Raw genomic sequence first — 8,696 nt, 5'->3', positions numbered from 1 at the left:
CCATATACAGGGGTTGATCATGGTTAAAGGAAAGGTTGGATAAATTGGAATGAGTCTTGATTGATGCCTTTATGATCACTTACTTAATTCCAAGATAAAAACAGTTGTGAAAAAATGTGGATTGTATGCCTTATGTATTGTTGAGTCATAACAGAGTCTCAATTTGTAAATCATGTAAAGTGAAATTGAGTAGCAATAGCTTTAGACTGTGCACGTCTAAAGTGACGGACAAACAGGAGTTGGGGTTCATGGTGGTAGCACATGGCCTTTTCTGGGACCGGATTGATCACCGTGTTCTATTTTTATTCAAACGTTCCTCGATATCGCAGGTCACTGAGGTTACGGAGTCGCACCCGTACCTCGTCTTCCTTAGTGAAGACTTCTGGATGGACAACTCGGTCCATTGTCTATTTCAACCAAAATAATATTATTGTTATAAGTCTAGCCTAGTCAGGTCAAGGATGGTTGTCAAGTTATCATGTTTTGTCTGCCCTTGTTTATGTTCATTAGTATCATGTTAGGGTTGTTCGTTTAATAGTATCATGTTAGGATTATTATTGTTTTAGTATGTAGTACTCAGCTTTGCTGATTACGTGCTTTGTTTGTGTGTGTTGATCATGGCTATGCCTTATTGATCCTGTGACGACCCATCTTTGGTGAGCAGTCTCTAAGGATCAATAAGCGTTGCCCATCTACAGGTTTGAAGATGATGCATCATTGGGATCGGGATTAGAGAGCTTGTAGTTATATTTGTTTTGTTAAGTGATTTGGTTTGTTAATTTGGATTTGAAATTTGTCGTACTATTCGTGTTTCCTTATTTCCGTTAATTAGTTTTTGGACTTAATATGTAATCGATTATTTATGAACCCAAAAGTTAGTTTTATGTTTTCCGCTGCAAAATTCTGAATAAGCCGTTACGTTTTCACACGGGCGATAATACTTTGATAATTCTCTATAGTTATATTTATAAAAGGGTTGTTTTAGAAAAAGGGAATTGTCGGGGTGTTACAATTTGAGTAGTTATAATTTGTGAATTATTAATTTAAGCCCACAATTAATATTAACAACTCAATAATAAGCCATTTCGTCAAATAATGGACGTTTCCCAATAATAATAAGTCAAATAACTAACTAATAAGTCAAATAACTAACTAATTAACTAACTATTAGTTAATATGAGCCGAGCCGAGCAGAGCCCATTAAACTCCGGTACCACCACCACCACCATCACCTTCAACGTTGTTAGTGTAGTAGCGAATACTTTCATCCACATTCCCCAGTTGAATTCCACCAAAGGACCGACACGATTGTGATCCATCCACATTTAATTGGTCTGTCAAGCACCTAGACACCGGGTTCCTCACCTTTTCTAGTCTTGCAGCCTCCGCCTTTTTCCTTGCAGCAATCTTCTTACTTCCCGGCTCAGTACACGCTAGGTACCTCTTACTTGTTTCCCTGTGGGATTTTCTTTCTGGAATAGGAGGATCCTTGACGAACTCAGTACCAGTAAAAGAACCTACATCACAGCTTCCCTCCTCAGCAGTGATAGGAGTTGCTACATCAGCCTTCCGTTTGTGGGAAACATTATCATTAACCGGGGTCTGATCAGGCCGACAACATTGGGAATTTATCATAGCCACAGATTGAGGAGTATCAGGGACAGACGACGGAGTGCCCACAACCTTGTCATTGGCCACAGACGACGGAGTGGCGAAAACATTGTCATTTGTCACAGATTCAGCTTGTGCATCCTTAAGCCTCTTTTGTTTCACCATTACGATTACCTCGTCAACCCGGATATCCATTAAACTCAGCATTTCTGTCACAACTGACATGCTTTCCTGGTACGATGATGCCTTTGAGCAAATTGACTCCAAGTTTCGCATCATGGAGTCATATCTAACTACATCCTCCGTCTTAGACGGATCATGATACGGGACCTTGACCCTTGTATGCTTCCTTGGTATGTCCTTCCTCCATCTTCGCAGAATAAATATCTCGGGAATCATATCTTCACGAATACCCTTCATGTCATGCACCTTAATAATGTGCCTACACATTATACCCCTACATTCAAACCCCTTGCATTGGCAATATGCGTCATGGGTTGAGGAGTTATATGTTACCACATATTTCACTCGATTCTCAGTCGGTATTTCAGCAGCCCTTGAATTCTTTGGTTTAATCCACTTCCGGTCATCAAAAATATACTCAATTATAGTACCAGTATCACATGTGATGGTTCTGGATACCTCCCCCGCCGTGTAGCAGATCTTTCGGACCTCCTCTTGCACCAACCAATACGCACGATCTGTGTAGATCCTCCGGAACAATGTCTCAACATGGAACACGGTTGCAAGCTGCCTAACAAACCGTTGATCACTCCTATCTGCCGAGTGTTCATCCATGACCTTTTTCGCCATGGCCTTAAGATAACTCTGCATAAACTGGTAAAGGTATGTGTTGCGATCCACATATCCTATGAAGAAGTGATTATAACTCTCAGAACGTTGGGTGGTCCGCATGCCAGCCCAAAAAACATCTTTCATATACGATGGAATCCACATATGCCTCTCCTTATACATATCTTCACACACAAAAAAGTCTAGTAAACAACAGAAATCATTATTATTAAACAACATAAATCGTATTTTGAAATTTATACCTTCCAACCATGTGTAATTGGCATGTCCTTTGATGCCGTAGTGAACAATGACATCATTCCAACTCTTTTCAAAAGTAACGGGATCACTGCTATCATATATTACATTCTCTAGATCAGCCTTCAAATCTTCATAGTTCTCATGCTTATTCAAGTATTTGGGGAACTTTTGGAGAATATGCCACAAACACCACCTATGTGTTGTATCTTTCAAGGTCTCCTTCAATGCTCTCCTCATTGCAGGATCCTGATCAGTTAATATCCCACTAGGAGCTTTGCCTGACATGCAGTTTAACCAAGTGGTAAACAACCATGTGTAAGTCTCTTCAGTCTCACGAGAAAGCAGTGCACAACCAAAGAGTATCGTCTGCAGGTGATGATTCACACCGCAAAAGTTTGCATATGGAAGACGGTACTTATTGGTTAGGTACGTGGCATCGAAGACTACTACATCTCCAAACTCTTCGTACGCTGCCCTGCTCCTCGCATCAACCCAAACTATATCTTGAAGACCACCTCCTTCCGCGTACCTTTCCATGTGGAAGAAGTTCTGATTATCAGTTGTCAACTTGTGAAAGTAATCAACCATTTCCCGGGCATCACCACCACTTAGATTCAACTTCACCTCTTCCTTGTTCATCTTTTGAATGTCCCTTGAATTACATGGCAGATTTTCCACTTCGTCCCTCTCCTCGGACAGTATTTTTATTATATCACTATTGCTGATACCCGCCTTAGAGCTATTCTTAATGAAACATACTAAGTATTTCTCTTTTTCCAGTAAATTGCGTTTCCTGAAAGCAGGCACATCCTTGGATTTCATCGGTGTGGGTTGTGAAGGAAATAATGCCCTTGATCCAAGTATGCATTCAATGATAAGTCTAATAAATGCGGTTCAGTATTAATTAATTATACAAGTTAATAATTCAGTGAGATCAAGTGAACTGTATGCCTAGCTAGAGGCCGCTTCAGTTCGAGTGGAATTAATAATATTAATCCACAGCTTACTCTTGGCTGAACCCGTAGGGTCACAAAAATAGTACGTGAACGGTCAAGTATTTAAGTGAATTAAATACTATATTTATGGATATTCGGAATTGACGGATCTCGGTTCCAGTGGGAGCTAAAATCGTCAAAAGGCAAATGATGAATACTCCGGAAACGATGATATTTCCGGAAACGCACTACTACAAAAATAGGCAAAGAGACCCTCAACAAAAGACCCGTTGAATAACATAACGGGTCTCTTTAATATAGGAGATCTTATATTAGTGATAACGGGTCTCTAATGTGTACGGGACCCACAAATCGTACCAAGTCTAAAAGAGAAAAGACCCCCTAAATAAGCTAACGGGTCTCTACTTGTCATCGGGTCCACTAGTATTGCGGTTGAAAAAAAAAAATTGGGACGAAGACCTAATAGCTAAGAACACGGGTCTCTTTCTTCCTCCTAAATTACAAAAATAAATAAAATTCATTGCCTTTTGTTCTTTCAAACTCGCCAGCCTCCCAGCCTCCAAACTTCCAAACTCACACTCTTTCATCCTTTATCACTACGCTCCGGTAGCTCAGACTTCCCCAAAGTTCGGAGTGGCTGGACTCCATAAATCATCGATTAATTCACCGAAAAATGGTCGGTTAGAAAGGAGTTGATCGGCGTTGTCGTCGTCTTGAACATCGGTGTTGTCGTCATCTTGTCGATGTTTAATTCGATGATGGTTCGATCTATTGATCGATCCCGATTCAATGTGTTCTTGAGGTTGCGCCACATTTTGGGGAGAATATGGTTGTGATTTTTTCTATGGATGGTACCGACGGTCTTGTTCGTGGTCAACCATTTTAAACATTGGATCTTCTATTACTGTAAGATTTCATTATTTTTACTATTTTTTATGATGGTCAATGTTTTATGATTTGATTTTATTTTGATTAAGAAGGGTGTATTTTTAGGGTTTTGTTGATTTGCATATTGTATTTTTAGATCTGTTTTTGTAGATCGTTGGATCTGGATTAGTGTGGCTTTTGATTGTTGACGATGTTGCGGTAGTAAAATTAGAGATTGTTCATTTCATTATTGTGAACAGCTACCTTGACGTCTTTTTATCAGTGAACACCAGATGATTTGTGAATTGTGGTAGACGATTTGGTTATGTATCTATCTATTAATGTGTGTAGTATATAAATCAATAAATCCCAGAAAGTATACTAATGTCAGTTTGTTGAGAAGTTGAATATTTTTTAAATGGTTAATTAGTGGATGAAGGCGTTTTGGGTTTGATTTATGTGGGGTTAATACCTGATGAAATTCATAATTCTTGAGTTGGTTTTGTTAATCTTAAAAAAATTCATATGGGAAATTCAATTAAAATGTATATTGTACTTAATAGCTCTCACAATTACTTCACACATGTTGGTCCATTCTGTAGGAACCCCGTCAACATATGAATTTTGGACATAACAAAAAATTGCATTCTTGTGGATGGATCGAAGAGGGATGGACTTCATAATTCTCGTTGAGTGATGTAAGACTTGTGGCCTAATTTGAGGTATCTGGGTATCATTTATCTCTGTATATTCTACATCCAAATGTACATTCGTTTGGGACTGAGATTCATTTCCTTTGGTGGTGCAGCATGTAAATTACAGTAATATATGCTAGCAAAATGGGAAAAAAGGAGGTTGGTTTCAGCAATTAAGAGGATCTTTGCAGATAGCTCCAAGGAGAAAGTGGCTTATGTAAGTAGACTTTATTGCTTTGACATCTCATTCTTCATTGATCACTTTTCAGATTCCTAACTTTGAGTTTAAACAATTTCTACATTCTACCTCAGAAATGTAATTACTATTTAGTTTATTGGGGATTTGTAGTTCATATTTTACATGTTTGGTGTTTATCTGGCTTTGTATTTGTTATTAGGATGTCATGTTGAATCACATGGGGAACATAGTTGGAGGCGAACATATGCTTTTGCCCGCATTGGGAAGTTCAGATTCAGAAACCACCCAAACAGAGTTGGAGGCCAACATATGATTTTGCCCGCATTGCTAATAATTATTATTCTCAATTTTTTAATCTTGTCACAATTATGTACACTTTTGAGCTTTATTTTATTTTATATTTTTGGAGATTACAATTGATGTAAATGTGAATTTTTTTTTGTAATTTTACGAATTATTTGGAATTACCAAATTGGTTAAATGCTGATTTTTAGGCCGAAAATTATTTATGCTAATTTTTTTTTAATAAAAATTTATGAAAAGAGACCCGTTAGGTATAAAAAGGGCTCTCTCGAAAATATTAATAAAAACTAGTAAAATATTCAAAGAGACCCCATATCTAACATATGGGGTCTGAGTTTGTTAATTATAGAAATATTAAAAAACTCAAAGAGACCTCTTATGTTACATATGGGGTCTGAGTTTGTTGGATAAAATAATATTAAAATATTCAAAGAGACCCATTTTCTTAAATAACGGGTCTCTTGTTTTTAACAAACAGACCCCCTCTAGATGAGGGGTCTCTTTTATAAAGAGACCCCCCCATCTAGAGACCCCCTTAAATGGGGTCTCTTAGGCCATTTTGGACAGGTCTCTTTGCCCATTTTTGTAGTAGTGACGGAAATATGGATCGTATCGGAAATATAAATATTATCCAAGTCGTAGATGTTGCCGGAAACGGAAACATGGTACGTATCGGAAAATATTATCGGAAATGGAAATATTGCCGGGATCGGAAATATTGCCGGAAACGGAAATATTGTGGGAATCGGAAATATTATCGGAATCGGAAGATAACTCCGGAATAAAAAATATTAAATATTTGTTCGAAACGGAAATTAATTTCGGAATCGGAAATATTAAATATTGTTCGAATCGGAAATGAATTCCGGAATCGGAAAATTAATCGGAAGCGCGTCGTACGAAATGAACATCGGACGAGCTTGCTAGACGCAAGGCCCAGCACGAAGCCAGGCCTGCGCCTAGCAAAGCCCACACGCATCAAGGCAGCAAGGCGGCCCGCAAGCATCGCAAGGCCCCAGCAAAGCAAAGCGCAAGGCCACTCCCAGCGAGGCCAGCAGGCTGGCACGCCCACTCGTGGGCTGCAGCGCTGCTGGGCCGAGCACTCCGCGCGCGCGCGCCCAACGCCCCTTGTGCGTGCGTGTGTGCGTTGAGTTCGTGCATGCATCGAATCCTTAAGCGATTAGGATTAGATTAATGATTAATTTCCTAAAGCTACTTGAGTTAGTTGTTGAATTAAACATTAACTTAATAGTTTTAATTAATATCTAATTCTAATAAGATTAGATTAATTGAATCCTAGTAGGTTTCTAGTTCCGATAATCCTACCTTATAAATAGGTGATGGCATTCACAATTTATAATCAATCAATTCAAGTATTCATATAGTTTTAAGGTTAAAACTAAAGTTAATAATTTGCCACAAATTATATTCGAATAACTTAAAACCTTAGGTTGAATTCTAGTTAATTAAATCTAAGGCGGATCCGAGCGTGCTGTGGACTATCTACGGAGGGACGACACTTGGAGTCCTAAACTTGTTCTTGTTCGGTTCGGGAGCAACTAGGGAGGGCACGCTACATAAGTATGTATCCTAAATTATGCTAATTGTTATGTGACAATTAATTTGGATTCCTGGCTTTATGGTTTTTCCGCATGAAATATATATGCTTTATATTTATCATAACCTTTTTTTTTTTGAGGGGAATATTTATCATAACCTAACAGTGGTATCAGGAGCCTCTAATTAATTCCATAATAAATTATATTTAACATGGTTAAATTTTATAAATTTGCAATGAATTAAAGAGGTGATTAATTTCGTTTTTTGTAATTAATTGCAAATTCGTGCGATTATTTAATTTTATGTTCGCATAATTTTCGGCAATTTAGTCAATAATGGTCGGAAACGTATAATTTTATAGTGATTTTCGCATGTAAACGACGTTTTAAAATTTTGACTGAAATCAAAGATTTGATGCCGAACCCAGAATTCTAAAATTCGAAGCCTAACTATGACTTTTCGGAGGTTTTAGTTTTTCGAACGCAAAATTTGTAATTTTTAAGATGTTAAATTAAATATTTGCGATTCTTGTTTGTAAATCTTGAATCTATGATTGACCTACTGTATATGTTTAACAATTTTAATGCCTAAGCTTGTTAACTATACAACCTAATTTGTAATTGTAATTAATTTGTTGAAATACGAATAATTTAGAATTTGATTTGATTTTCATAATTAATTAGCAACTTAATTAGGAATACATGATTAAAAAGCACCATAGAATTTGTTAAAATTGAAAAGTTTAAAGTTTTATGACCTAGATTTGAATCCATGAAAATAATCTTGATCGGAAATTAATTTGAATAATAAATTTTCGATTTTTCGCCCTAAATTTATGAAATTAATATGATTTATTAATTCGTCTATAAATTTAAATTATAAAGTTTTGATTTTTATGAAATCCGCTCACGAATCATGCACGCACAAAGCAATGGACGCTAAGTGTTACCCTTAAGGGGCGTTGTATAGTGCGGGCATGCGATGACGAGCAAGGGAGCTCGTCGCCCATGCGGTACGAATGCAGCGAGCAAGCGCGTGGCACGAGAGCACAAGGCAGCAGCACTGCCCTTGTAACACCCCCCATATTTAAGCCTATTTTAAAGACACTAATTAAATATTAACTTATCTAATTATTAAAAAAAAAAAAAAATCGGCAGCACTTCCCCTAAATATGGACAACCTAAAATATTATTTAGGGAATTACGTCATAATTTCTTTAACCTGCTTCAATTACATCATTCCAACAAATAAAATTTCCCAATACACCATCAGGGTGTTACTGCTACACCTACTTATAAAGTAGATGCAAAGCTAAGTACTATTCACACTATATAACTAAAAGACTTCAAATAACTTATACACAATTATTTAAAGTCTTCCATAGAAGTACACTTTGGCTAAGTTCTCAACTTTACTTCACGTGTACCAAAAAATTCAACGCCATTACCTGCA

General features: G+C 37.3%; 1 long non-coding RNA gene across 1 annotated transcript; it reads left to right on the top strand.

Moving 5' to 3' along the window:
• Positions 1-3,851: 3,851 nt before the first annotated feature.
• LOC110776371 (uncharacterized) lies at positions 3,852-5,876 on the top strand. The gene is made up of 4 exons (XR_002530104.2): positions 3,852-4,526; positions 5,090-5,209; positions 5,296-5,399; positions 5,581-5,876. It is a non-coding gene; the product is annotated as an uncharacterized lncRNA (long non-coding RNA).
• Positions 5,877-8,696: the final 2,820 nt, after the last annotated feature.

The sequence above is a fragment of the Spinacia oleracea genome, chromosome 4, assembly GCF_020520425.1.
Source record: "Spinacia oleracea cultivar Varoflay chromosome 4, BTI_SOV_V1, whole genome shotgun sequence".
NCBI classification, from domain to species: domain Eukaryota; kingdom Viridiplantae; phylum Streptophyta; class Magnoliopsida; order Caryophyllales; family Amaranthaceae; genus Spinacia; species Spinacia oleracea.
Note: the sequence above shows the minus strand (reverse complement) of the source record. Positions and strands in the feature narration are given on the sequence as shown.